The sequence below is a fragment of the Panthera tigris genome, chromosome E1, assembly GCF_018350195.1.
Source record: "Panthera tigris isolate Pti1 chromosome E1, P.tigris_Pti1_mat1.1, whole genome shotgun sequence".
Lineage (NCBI taxonomy): Eukaryota > Metazoa > Chordata > Mammalia > Carnivora > Felidae > Panthera > Panthera tigris.
This window is the reverse complement of record NC_056673.1, coordinates 24,735,331-24,749,585: the sequence shown is the minus strand read 5'-3', so window position 1 is coordinate 24,749,585 and position 14,255 is coordinate 24,735,331. Positions and strand designations below refer to the sequence as shown.

Below are 14,255 nucleotides of genomic sequence, written 5' to 3'. Positions count from 1 at the left end.
GTGAGGAGTGACATTGAGCATCTTTTCATGTGCCTGTTGGCCATCTGGATGTCTTCTTTAGAGAAGTGTCTATTCACGTCTTCTGCCCATTTCTTCACTGGATTATTTGTTTTTTGGGTGTGGAGTTTGGTGAGCTCTTTATAGATTTTGGATACTAGTCCTTTGTCCGATATGTCATTTGCAGATATCTTTTCCCATTCTGTCGGTTGCCTTTTAGTTTTGTTGATTGTTTCTTTGGCAGTGCAGAAGCTTTTTATCTTCATGAGGTCCCAACAGTTCATTTTTGCTTTTATTTTTTATTTATTTATTTATTTATTTATTTTTAACGTTTATTTATTTTTGAGACAGAGAGAGACAGAGCATGAACGGGGGAGGGTCACAGAGAGAAGGAGACACAGAATCGGAAACAGGCTCCAGGCTCTGAGCTGTCAGCACAGAGCCCGACGCGGGGCTCGAACTCATGGACCGCGAGATCGTGACCTGAGCCGAAGTCGGCCGCTTAACCCACTGAGCCACCCAGGCGCCCCTCATTTTTGCTTTTAATTCCCTTGCTTTTGGGGATGTGTCAAGTAAGAAATTGCTGTGGCTGAGGTCAGAGAGGTTTTTTCCTGCTTTCTCCTTTAGGGTTTTGATGATTTCTTGTCTCACGTTTAGGTCCTTCATCCATTTTGAGTTTTCTTGGTTGTTTTTTTTTTTTTTGTTTTGTTTTTTTTTTTTTTTTTTTTTGTGAACGGTGTAAGAAAGTGGTGTAGTTTCATCCTTCTGCATGTTGCTGTCCAGTTCTCCCAGCACCATTTGTTAAAGAGACTGTCTTTTTTTCCATTGGATATTCTTTCCTGTTTTGTCAAAGATTAGTTGGCCATACTTTTATGGGTCCAATTCTGGAGACTCTATTCTATTCCATTGGTCTATGTGTCTGTTTTTGTGCCAATACCATGCCGTCTTGATTATAGCTTTGTAGTAGAGGCTAAAGTCTGGGATTGTGATGCCTCCCACTTTGGTATTCTTCTTCAAAATTACTTTGGCTATTTGGGGTCTTTTGTGGTTCCATACAAATTTTAGGATTGCTTGTTCTAGCTTCGAGAAGAATGCTGGTGCAATTTTGATTGGTATTGCAGTGAATGTGTAGATAGCTTTGGGTAGTATTGACATTTTAATATTTATTCTTCCAATCCATGAGCATGGAATGTTTTGCCATTTCTTTGTATCTTCTTCAATTTCCTTCATAAGCTTTCTATAGTTTTCAGCATACAGATCTTTTACATCTTTGGTTAGGTTTATTCCTAGGTATTTTATGCTTCTTGGTGCAATTGTGAATGGGATCAGTTTCTTTATTTGTCTTTCTGTTGCTTCATTGTTAGTGTATAAGAATGCAACTGATTTCTGTACATTGATTTTATATCCTGTGACTTTGCTTAATTCATGTATCAGTTCTAGCAGACTTTTGGTAGAGTCTATCAGATTTTCCATGTATAATATCATATCATCTGCAAAACGTGAAAGCTTGACTTCATCTTTGCCAATTTGGATGCCTTTGATTTCCTTTTGTTGTCTGCTGATGCTAGCACTTCCAACACTATGTGAAACAAGAGCGGTGAGAGTGGACATCCCTGTCGTGTTCCTGATCTCAGGGGGAAAGCTCTCAGCTTTTCCCCATTGAGGATGATATTAGCTGTGGGCTTTTCATAAATGGCTTTTATGATGTTTAAGTATGTTCCTTCTATCCCGACTTTCTTGAGGGTTTTTAGTAAGAAAGGATGCTGAATTTTGTCAAATGCTTTTTCTGCATCGATTGACAGGATCATATAGTTCTTTTCTTTTCTTTTCTTTATTAATGTGATGTATCACATTGATTGATTTGTGAATGTTGAACCAGGCCTGCAGCCCAGGGATGAATCCCACTTGATCATGGTGAATAATTCTTTTTATATGCTCTTGAATTCGATTTGCTAGTATCAAAGTAAAATAGAATTTGAAAATTTACATAAAAGCAAAAAATATAGTAATAAAAATTAAATAAAAATATTTTTAATAGAAATTGAAAGTAAAAATGAAGTTTTTCTCTTTCTGCATTCAAGAAAAAGAAATGAAAAAGAAAAAAAGAAAAAGAAAGAAAACAGGAAATTGTTTGAAAATTTGAAAAGGTGAATACACTGAAGTAGACTAAAATAAAATGATGAAAGTAATGTAGAATTTGAAAAAATTTACACAAAACTAAAAAATATAGTAATACAAATTAAAGGAATATATTTTTAATAAAAACTGAAAATAAAAATGATTTTTTTCTCTTTCTGTATCCAAGAAAAAGAAAAGAATTGTAAAAGAGAAAAATAAAAAAGAAAGAAAATTGAATAGATGAAACTGCTAACAGATTGAAGTAGGACTGAAATTGCTTCGTTTCCCCCTAGAAGTCAGTCTATGTAGCTTTTTATAGTCCATAAATTAAGCCAGGAGTGAGACTTGTGTTCTTGACGAGCGAAGTTGGCCCAGTTGGGCGGGGCTCAGTGTAACAGCTCTGCTCTCCACTAGGTGGTGCTGCTAGTCTACTGGGGTGGATTGTTGAGGTGCTGGTAGGTGCGTATGCACATGCACGGGAGCAGTGAAAATGGCGCCACCCAGCTACCCAGTCTGTTCTCTGGATCAGCAATTGCGCACCCATCCTCTGTCTTCAGCTCTTGTCCACTTCCATCTTTTTCACTCTCCATGACCAGGTCTCAGGCAGTACCTCTCTCCCAAGGTTTGTTTTTTTTCCCTGGCCCCTTAATTCTGAAGGACTGTGGCTTTGACCTGTTCTGCCCCTCTGCAGGAGGGTCTCACCGAGCAATGGCCAAGGAATTGGCTGCACCAAGGAATGCCCTCTGGACCCTGTTGTTGCCGGTGCCCTGAGACTGTGGCCAGGTGCCAGCCTGTCCCAGAAAATGTTTGAGAGACAGTGTAGCAGCAGCGTTTCAGGGACTATGGAAAATCACAGCACACATCTGGCACCAGGCTTCACCCTTAACGACTTGACCCAGCACCAGCGAATGTGGCTGCCTTCTGGGGTATGCTGGGACCAGATGGCTTCAACAGTCTCTACCAAATGTCCTTCCAGCAGTGGAACCGCTTTTCCCTGTGTGGCCCAAGAACTTCGTGGACCCCACTCTTTTCCTGGGGATTTGCCCTTCCCACCAGATCACCACCAGGTATCAAGCTGTGGAGTTGCAGCCTTTGTGGTCCCCTTGTTTACAGTTTTAATGGAATTTAAACCCTCTCCTTTCTCCCTTTTTAGTTTAGTCTCTGCGGCTGTTTCCAATTCTCCATTTTCTCTCCAGCTGCTTTTGGGGAGGGGTGCTTTTCCCATACTCTCCCCCACCCCCAGTCTCTGTCCTCTCTCTGCCGCAAAAGTAGTTCCCTACCTTTCACGCCTTCTCGCTCCCCAAGTTCAGCACTCTGCATCATGTGCCTGCTGAATTTTGTGGTTCAGGTTGTGTAGATTGTTGTGTTAATACTCCAGTAAGTTTTCTAGGTGTGTAGGATGGTTTAGTGTTGGTCTGGCTGGATTTCATGGACATGAGACACACAAAAACTTCCATGCTGTTCCGCCATCTTGGCTCCTCCCTGAATCTCCAGAAAAATACTTCTGAAATGATGAAGATAATTATTGCATACCACAAGCCCTTTTGAACAATAGGTGTATGGGGGCCTTGAAATGTGCTTTCTTGGACAATATCCCATCACCACTGATATATTGTTAGCAGGTTGGTTGTCAGTCCTATAGTTAATAATGATGTTGAGTTGAAGTGAAATCATATTGCCAGTACTGAAGTTATTAGTAGGTCTGAGAGAGCTCCCATGAGTTGTCATGGGCTTGGGTTAACTATGTGATATGTGTGGGTTTGGTGGATCATTAGGTGTTGTCATGTAGGTATAGGCTTACTAACAGGGTAAAGACATAGGCTTGAATAAGGGCCATAGCAAATTCAAGAATTGTTAGTAAGACAAGAATAATAAAGGTAATGAGAGTGATAGTGGTGCTGATATTTATTAGGGCTAGAGTAGCCCGTCCAACTCAGTGAATTAACAGGTGATCTGCTGTGATATTAGCTGTGAGTTGTATGGCCAAAGCTATTGGCTGGATAAGGAGACTAATGGTTTTGATGACTACAAGTATAGGGATTAGGGGAAAGGTGTTCCCTGAAGTAGTGAGCTAAGGGTGCTTTCGTTTTATATCGGAACCTGGTGACTACGGTGCCAGCTCACAGGAAAATGGCTATTCCTAGGTTTATTGATAGTTGGGTGATAGGTGTGAATGAGTGTGGTGATAGGCCTAGTAAATTTGTTGAGCCAATGAATAGGATTAAGTATGTTAATATTAGAGCTCAGTTTTGTCCTTTGTAGCTATGGATAGCTAGTATTTGTTTTGATGTCAGTTGAACTAATCATTGTTGTAATGAAATCAGATGGTAATTGACTAGTCGATTAGGTGAGGAAATAGAATGACTGGGAATAGAATAATTAGGATAATAGGTAGTCCTATTATTATTGGGGTAATGAAAGAGGTGAATACATTTTTATTCATTTTTTTTCTCAAGAGTTAGGTTGTTTTAGTGTTACTGAAGATTTGGGTCCTAAATTTCCTGGGTGTGAATGTTTTGAAATTTTTAGTTGAAATATAATAAATAGCATTATGAATATTGATATGATAGTGATGAATCAAGCTGATGTATCTAGTTGTGGCATATCATTAAGAGAATTAAACTCCCAATCTTTAACTTAAATGGTTAATACTTATTTAGCTTCTTAATAATTTTATAGTATAGATGCTGATCATTTTTCGAAGTATGTTAATGGAGCCAATTCAAGAACAATAGGTATAAAGCTGTGGTTTGAGTCACAGATTTCAGAGCATTGGCCATAATATAGTCCAGGTTGTGTGCCCATTAGTGTTGTTTGATTTAGTCAGCCTGGGATGGCATCAGGTTTTAGATCTAGGGATGGGAGGGCCATGAGTGCAGGACATTTTCTGATGAGATTAGTATATGAATGGTTATTTTTGTTGGCAGTACTACTTGATTGTCAACTTCTAGCAGTCGCAGTTCTCCAGGTTTTAATCCTTGAGTGGGGATTATGTAGGAATCAAAATTTAGGTCTTCGTAATCTGTATACTCATAACTTTAGTATCATTGATGCCCTACAGTTTTTACGGTTAGAGAAGGGTTGTTGATTTTGTCTATTATGTAAAGGATTTTTAGAGAGGGTAGGGCAATAAGAATTAAAATAATAGCCAGCAGGATTGTTCAGACAGTTTCTACTTTTGGGGCATCTATTGTGCTTGTATGTGTAAGTTTGGTTGTTAGTATTAGTGAAATGATGTAGAGAACTAGGGAGCTAATTAGAAATACAATTATTAATGTGTGATCATGAAAGTGCAGAAGTTCTTCTATACTAGGGGATGTAACATCTTGAAAACTTAGTTGAAAGGGATATGGCATGGAGACACAAAGGATTTAAACCTATAATTTAACTTTTACAAAGTTATGTAATCTTTTTACTAATGTCTCTTTATTGAGAAAGACATAGTGGTTATGACATTGACTTGAAACCAGTTCTAGAGGGTTCAATTCCTTCCTTTCTTATTTTAAGGACATGTAGGTTGGGTCTTCAAATATATGGTATGGAGGGGGACATCCATGTAATCATTCGAGATTAGTTTCGTTAATTCTACTATTGCTACTTCTCGTTTGGATGCAAAGGCTTCTCAAACTATAAATATTATTAATATTACTGCTGTTAGTGAAATGAAAGAGCCTATTGAGGAGATTGTGTTTCAAGTTGTGTATGCGTCTGGATAATCAGAATAACGAGGTATTTCAGATAATCCAAGGAAATGTTGAGCGGAAAATGTTATATTAACGCCTACAAATATAATTGTGAAATGAATTTTTGTTCAGGTATTATCAACAGTATATCCTGAGAATAGGGGGAATTAGTGAACAAAACCTCCTATAATAGTGAATACTGCTTCTATTGATAATACATAATGGAAATGGGCTACTACATGGTATATATCATGAAGAAAAATGTCTAATGAAGAGTTTGCAAGACTGTTAGGCCCCCTACGGTAAATAGGAAGATAAAGCCCAGGACTCATAATATAGCAGGGGATCATTCAATGTTTCCTCCATGAAGAGTAGCAAGTCAGATAAATACTTTTACTCCAGTAAGAATGGCAATAATTATGGTGGCTGATGTAAAGTATGCTCATATGTCAATGTCTATTCCTACAGTAAATGTATGATGGGATGATACAATAAAACCTAAGAAACCAATAGATATTTCTGCTCATACTATTCCCATATAACCAAAGGGTTCCTTCTTGCCTGAATAGTAAGTAACAATATGTGAAATTATTCCGAAGCCTGGTAAAATTGGAATATAAACCTCTGGGTGTCTGAAGAATCACAGTAAGTGTTGATATAAGATGCGACATCCTCCTCCAGCAAGATCAAAGGAAGTGGTATTTAGGTTTTGATCTGTTAGTAATATGGTAATTCCAGCCGCTAATACTGGCAATGATAGGAGTAACAGGACAGCAGTAATTAAGATGGATCAGACAAAAAGGGGTGTCTTATATTGAGATATGGCAGGGGTTTTTATATTAATGATTGTAGTAATGAAGTTAATAGCACCTAAGCCTGAAAAGACACCTAAAAAATGTAAGGAAAAAATTGTTAGATCCACGGATGCTCCTTCATGGGCTAGGTTGACAGCTAGAGGGGGATATACAATTCACCAGGTTCCTGAGCTGGCCTCTACTATCAATGATGTGAGCAGGAGTAGGAAGGATGGAGGGAGAAGTCAGAAGCTTGTGTTATTTATTGGGGGGAGTGCCATATCAGGTGCTCCAATTATTAATGGTACTCATCAATTCCCAAAGCCTCCAATCATGCTTGGTATTACCATAAAGAAGATTATTACGAATGCATGGGCAGTGACAATTACATTATAGATTTGATCATCTCCCAATAGAGTGCCCGGTGCCAAGTCCAGCTTGAATTATAAGCCTAAGGGTGGTTCCTACTTATGCCAGCTTAGGCACCAAATAGGAGATAGAGAGTGCCAATATCTTTTTGGTTAGTGGAAAATAGCGGTTTATAAACTTAGGTAAAATGGCCGAGTAAAGCATTAGACTATAAATCTAAGAACAGAGGTTTAAGTCCTCTTTTTGCCAAGCTCTTTGGTAAAGTATCATATTGAATTGAAAATTCAAAGCAGTAGCTTCAACGCTGCCGGGGCTTCTCCTGCCTTTTTTTCCTAGGTGGTGGGAGAAGTAGATTGAAGCCAGTTGATTAGGGTATTTAGCTGTTAACTAAAATTCCAAGGGATGGAAGCCCACAAATCTAGTAAGGGCTTAGCTTAATTAAAGTGTTTTATTTGAAATCAATTGATGTAATATAGATTCTTGCAGTCCTTAGAAAAAGGTGTGCAGGAGTTAAATCGATATGACTTACTTAGGGCTTTGAAGGCTCTTGGTCTGTTTGGACCTAAACTCCTAATCCAGGATGGATAATATTGGTGTGAATGGGAGTAGTATGGTTGAGATTATGATGAGAGGGGATAAAAAAGTTATTTTTTTGTACTTTCAAGTTGTCATTTTATTTGTGTATTGTTCGTTGAGGGGAATATGGTTAGTGCTGTGGCGTATGTTAGTTGTATATAGAAGTATAGGTTGAGTAATGCTGTGATAGCTAGTAGTGTGGGTATAATAATTATCCCATTTTGTTAATTCTTGGATAATTATTCATTTGGGGATCAATCCTGAGGGTGGCGGGAGACCTCCTAAAGATAATATTAATATCAGAATGAGTGAGGTGATCAGGGGTGTTTTATTTCCTGTTTGTCATAGGGATAGTGTTGTTGTGGTGGAGCTGTGTATGAATAGTATGAAGCTGGTGGGTGTTATAATGATGTAAATAGCTAGGTTTAGAATTGTTATTGTAGGGATGTATAGTATGATAGCTGTTATTCAATCTATATGGGCGATTGAGGAGTATGCTAGGATTTTTTGTAGTCGTGTTTGGTTGAGTCCCCCTCATCCTCCGATTAGGACTGGTATAATAGCTCTTGTTAGTGGTAAATTGGGGTTAATGGCAGGTGAGATTTGGTAGAGGATGGACAGTGGTGTGATTTTTTTGTCATGTCAATAGAATTAGGCCTGAAGATAGGGAGATTCCTTGTGTAACTTCAGGAACTCAGAGGTAAAATGGAGCCAAGCCCAGTTTTATTGCCAAAGCAGTGGTTATTATAATTTATGCTATGGGGTTGAGTTTTTTTTATATTATTCATTGTCCTGAATATAGAACATTGATAATTATTCCTGTCATTAGGAGTATAGATGCAGTTGTTTGTGTTAGGAAATATTTTGTAGATGCTTCTATGGCTCATGGGTTAAATATCTTTTTATGAGAATAGGGATAGTGGCTAGTATATTTATTTCAAAGCCAATTCAGATTATTAGTCAGTGAGAGCTTGTTATTGTGATTATGGTTCCTGAGATGACAGTTGAATCATAATAATGAGAATAGGGGGTTTAATTAGTATGGGAAGGATATAAACCAACATTTTCGGCGTATGGGCCTGATAGATTATTTAGCTGACCTTACTGTAGAATAAATATGGTGTAATATGGTAGCACGAAGATTTTTGAATTCTTAGGATTAGGTTCAAGTCCTGTAATTCTAGAAATAAGATTTAAACCTCTAGTATTTACTCTATCAAAGTAACTCTTTTATCAGACATGTCTTATGTTTGAGGTGGAATGCTTGCTGTGATGATGGGCAAGGATACATGTCACATGCATAGGGCTAGGGTGAGGGGTAGGAAGTTTTTTCATAAAAGGTGTATCAGTTGGTTATATCAGAATCGTGGGTAGGATGCTCAAATTCATAGGAAGGCGATTGTTAGGAGTAGAGTTTTAATGGTGAAATTGATGGTATATAGTTCTGGTATATACGGGTTGTGGGATACTCCAAAGAATAGAATTGTTGTGAGAATATTCATTATGATGATGTTAACATATTCCGCTAGGAAAAATAGGGCAAGGGGACCTGTTGCATATTCTATGTTGAATCTGGAAACAAGCTCTGATTCTCCTGTTAGATCGAAAGGGGCTCAGTTGGTTTCTGCTAATGTTGAGATGAATCATATTATGGCTAGGGGCCATGTGGGAAGAATTAGTCATATGTGTTCTTGGGTAGTAATTAGTGTGGCTAGTGTGAAAAACCCATTTATTAGTAATACTGATGGGAGAATAATGGCTAGTGTAACTTTGTATGAAATTGTTTGGGCTATGGCTTGTAGGGCTCCAATTAAAGCATACTTAGAATTTGAGGTTCATCCTGACCATAGTATTGAGTAGACAGCGAGGCTTGACATAGCTAATATGAATAGTACTCCTAAATTTATGTTGATGAGTGCGTATGGCATGGGGAGAGGAATTCACATGGTTAGGGCTAATGAGAGAGCCAGGATAGGTGCTATGATGAATATAGATATAGAGGATGTAAGTGTTCTTTGGTGAAGAGTTTTATGGCATCTGCAGTGGGTTGGAGCAGACCATGTGACCCCACAATGTTTGGTCCTTTGCGAAGTTGTATATACACTAGTACCTTACGTTCGACTAATGTTAGGAGAGCTATGGTGAGGAGAATAGGGATAATTAATGAAAGAATATTGATTATAAACATGTTATTAGGGAGAGGAGTTGAACCTCTGATTATGAAGGTTTAAGTTTTAGGCAATTACGGGGCTCTGCCACCCCAACAAACCCAAACTCTCCGGAGATGTAAATAGATAAACTTTGGAGATTAAGATTATATCATCTATTGGGTTGAAGGTGCTTTGGTAAAGTAGGCCTCATTTCTCTTGTCCTTTTGTACTGGGAGAAATTGTTTAATAGATAGAAGCCACCTGGATTGCTGCAGTCTGAACTCAGATCACATTGGACTTTAATCATTGAACAAACGAATCTTTGATAGCTGCTGCACCATCGGGATGTCCTGATCCAACATTGAGGTCATAAACCCTGTTGTCAATATAGACTCTAAAATAGGATTGCGCTGTTACCCCTAGGGTAACTTGTTCCATTTATCAAATAGTTTGGATCAATAAGTGATGTTATACTTTTGACTGGTTAGTCTAGACCTGAATCACTTGGAGGTTGTTTTATTCTACGAGGTCACCCCAACCTAAATTGTTGGCTCATGTGGAGGTTTATTGTCCCTGTCAGCTGTGTTGGTGTAGTCTCCTTGAGCCAATTAATTAAAGCTCCATAGGGTCTTCTCATCTTATTGTATTTCCGCTTCTTCACAGGAAGTCAATTTCACGGATTGGAAGTAAGAGTAAAACCCTCATGGTGCTGTTCATACAAGTCCCTATTTAGGGCACAAGTGATTATGATACCTTTGTACAGTCAGGATACTGCAGCCATTTAATGAATTAATGAATGACATTAATGAGTGTCACTGGGCAGGCAGTGCCTCTAATACTAGAAGTGCTAGAGGTGATGTTTTTAGTAAACAGGAAGGGTTTATGTTTGCCAGGTTCCTTTTACTTCTTTTAATCTTTCCTTGGTTGCATGCCTGTGTTGGATCAACAATTGGTTTGATATTTAGTTTATAGGCTAGATTATTTTTATCTTGTTGCTAGCTACCAGTGGTTATCTGCTCTGGCATAAGGAGCAGGGGAAATATTTCTTGTTACTCATATTAGCATTATTGCTTCTATTGCTAGATAGATTAACCCAGTATTGAGTTAGGAGTTGATTGCATATTTTTGATATTAAGATGTTTTAATTATTGAGCTTGAATGCTTTCATGATGGCTGCTTTTAAGCCAACTATGGTTATGTTTATGCTTACTCTCTAAAAATGGTTGTATCCTAGTTCTAAAAAGCTGTACCTTTTAAGATTATATTTTAAACTTACATTAGAATTTTTGGGGTTTTGGGGCACCTGGGTGGCTCAGCTGGTTAGGTGTCTGACTTCAGCTCGGGTCATGATCTCATGGTCTGTGAGTTCGAGCCCCACATCGGGCTCTGTGCTGACAGTTTAGAGCCTGAAGCCTGCTTCAGAGTGTCTCCCTCTCTCTCTGCCCCTCCCCCACTCACACTCTGTCTCTCTCTGTCTCTAAGATTGAATAAATGTTAAAAAATTTAAGAAAAAAAGAATTTTTGGTGTTTTAGGTAAGTTTAAAGTTGAACCAGGGGCGCCTGGGTGGCTCAGTCGGTTAAGTGTCCGACTTCGGCCCAGGTCATGATCTCACAGTTTGTGGGTTCAAGCCCCGCATCGGACTCTGTGCTGATGGCTCAGAGCCTGTAGCCTGTTTCGGATTCTGTGTCTCCCTCTCTCTCTGCCCCTCCCCCACTCACACTCTGTCTCTCTCCCCTTCAAAAATAAACATTAAAAAAAATTCAAGAACTAAAATTCTGTTCTGGGTAACCAGCTATCACTAGGCCTGTTAGGCTTTTCACTTCTACCTACAAATCTTCTCACTATTTTGCAACATAGCTGAGTTCATCTTGTAAGGATTGTTCATAGGCAGCTCATCTGGTTTTGGGGAGCCTAGCTTAAGTTCTCTTTGTTAGATTATTCTAGATAATTCATTATGCAAAAGGTACAAGGGGTAATCTTTGCTGTATAGTGCTTTCAATTTTTCTTTCATCTTTCCCTTATGATATTTTCTATTTAGCCTCAACTTAACTTTCTATCTCCTATACTTTTAAGAATTAACTAAATGTTTTGATTTAGTGTTTTATGTTAGTTGAATTTATGGTTGTTTGGGCTAGTTTTGGCTCAAGATGGTCAGTTTGGTATGAAATATTCTGGGTGTAAACCAGATGCTTTATTTAAGCTACATCTTGTTTATCCAAGCACACTTTCCAGTATGCTTGCCGTTATGACTTGTCTCCTCTTGCGTTTTTTATAATTTGAATAGATTGCCTTTGAGTTTTTTCACTTGAGCAGGGTGATGGGAGGGGTGTGCGTGCTTCATGGCCCAGTTCAATTGAGCTCTCTATTCTAAATTTACTACTGAATCCTCCCTTTGTTCTTAATTTCATAAGAACTTTCGCTGAAAAGTGTTCTAATATAGAAAATGTAGCCCATTACTTCCCACCTCATAAGTTATACCTTGACCTAACTTTTTTAGGTTAAGATACTTGTGCTTACTTTTCTTTCTTTTTAGGGTTTGCTGAAGACGGTGGTATATAGACTGGATTAGCAAGGGGTGATGAGGCGCATCAGGGTTTATCAATTATAGAACAGATTTCTGTAGAGGGATATAAAGTTCTTTGAGTTTTAAGCTGTTGCTAGTAGTTCTCTGGTGGATAGATTTATTTAGTTAGCTAAGTTTAGGGATAAGCATGGTGGGGTATCTAATCCCCAGTTTGGGTCTTAGCTATCGTGTGGTCGAAGGTGTTACAGTTACTTTCGTGCTATATTTTTATGTTAACTGTAGCTTTTTACTGCCTAGTTAACATTTAACTTTAACGTGGAATGCCTCTATAACACACTTTACACCGTAGGTCTGTTAGATCGGGTTAATCATATGACCTTGGAGGCTGGCACGAAATTTACCAACCCTTGTTTAATATGACTTAGTCGACCTTTCATTCATGGTTTAATTTTTATCACTGCTGTATCCTGTGGGAGGTGTGGCTAAGCAAGTATCATGAGCTACATTGTTGTGTACTTGATACCCGGTCTTTTGGATCATTAACGATTTAGAGGGCATTTCACCAGGGCGAGGAAGCTTGCATGTGTAATCCTATTAATACCTAATGGAAAGGCTAGGGCAAAACTTTTGTGTTTATGGAGTCTGACAACTCATCTAGGCATTTTCAGTGCTTTGCTTTGTGTGTTTAAGTTACATTAACAAGGGATATATTGGGTTAGTTAATTGGTTTAATGGAATTAGTTGTGAGAGAATATTGCTCAATAAGGACGAATTAGAGCTTAAGGTTTTGTATATATAGATAGCTGTGAATCGATGTGTAACACTGGTATTTTTAGCTAATATTTAGTTGGGATGTTTTTGGTGTATTTATAAAGACATACTTAGGCCTTATGTTTGGATGCGAATTTAGTCTTGTTTTTGGGGTTTGGCAGGACAATAATAAATATGTATTCTCACCATAGGGTTACTGGGCATAAGTGGGGTTGGTTAAACTAATTGCTTATCTGTTGGATAAATACATGTATATGTGTGTGTGTGTGTATGTGTACGTGTGTGTATGTGTATACATGTGCATGTGTATGTTTACATCCATGTGTGTACATATGTGTGTGTGTGTGTGCATCCTGTTGAAGCATTGAAGTTAAAGTGTATGTCCAGTAACCATTGACTGAATTGCACCTTATTTGTGTGAGCATGGAGACACAGCATAGTGAATAAACCCAGCTACAAGTTATTTGACTGCATCAAGACCTTTACGGTCATAGCTGAGTCATAGCAATACCCCCTCCTAAAAATTAAAAGATACCAAATGCATGACACCACAGTTATGTGTGAAATTGGCTAATTAGTCATTAGTCAATTGAGATGTCCTATTTGAGATGGCTGTAGGATTAAAGAATTAGAATGGCCCTGAGGTAAGAACCAGATGCCAGTATAGGTCCAGAATAGAAACCCCCATGTTGAAATGGACCCTGACTGAGAAGAGGTACATATTCAAGCAAGGATTGCTAGTTTCTCGAGGCTAGGTGATTAAGCTTTTTTGGACAGGTGAGATCCATAGAGAGACTGCTCATAAAGCTGTCCAATGCACAATTATACATAGTATGTCTTATGTAATATTAATAGATGCATTGTACATGCTTCGGTTTGCATCATAATGGGAAAATGACATACTGGACAAGCACAGTATGAAAGTATGCAATATATGAATTATGAAAGTTGTGGGGTCGATTTCTGGTATTGCAAGGAATAGTTTAAAAAGAATTTCAGCTTTGGGTGCTGATGGTGTGGCTGCTGCTTCTTCCTTGAAGTCTTAGGGAGGGCTTTCTCCTTTTTCGGTTTACAAGACCAAGGTATTTTATATACTACAAGGACTCTTCATTTTGAAAGACGATTTTTGATGATGCCAGAAATAGGTATGAAGATTATGAGGGTTGAGAAGTATAGGATAGAGGCTAATTGACCAATAGTAGTGAAAGGGTATTCTACTAGTTGTCCTCCAATTCATGTTAGGGTTAGTAAGTCTGCTACTAGGACTCAGAA

At 38.3% G+C, this 14,255-nt stretch overlaps 1 pseudogene; it reads right to left on the bottom strand.

The window, feature by feature from the left end:
• Positions 1-5,612: 5,612 nt before the first annotated feature.
• Positions 5,613-10,049, bottom strand: LOC122233416 (annotated as a pseudogene).
• Between the last annotated feature and the right edge of the window lie 4,206 nt (positions 10,050-14,255).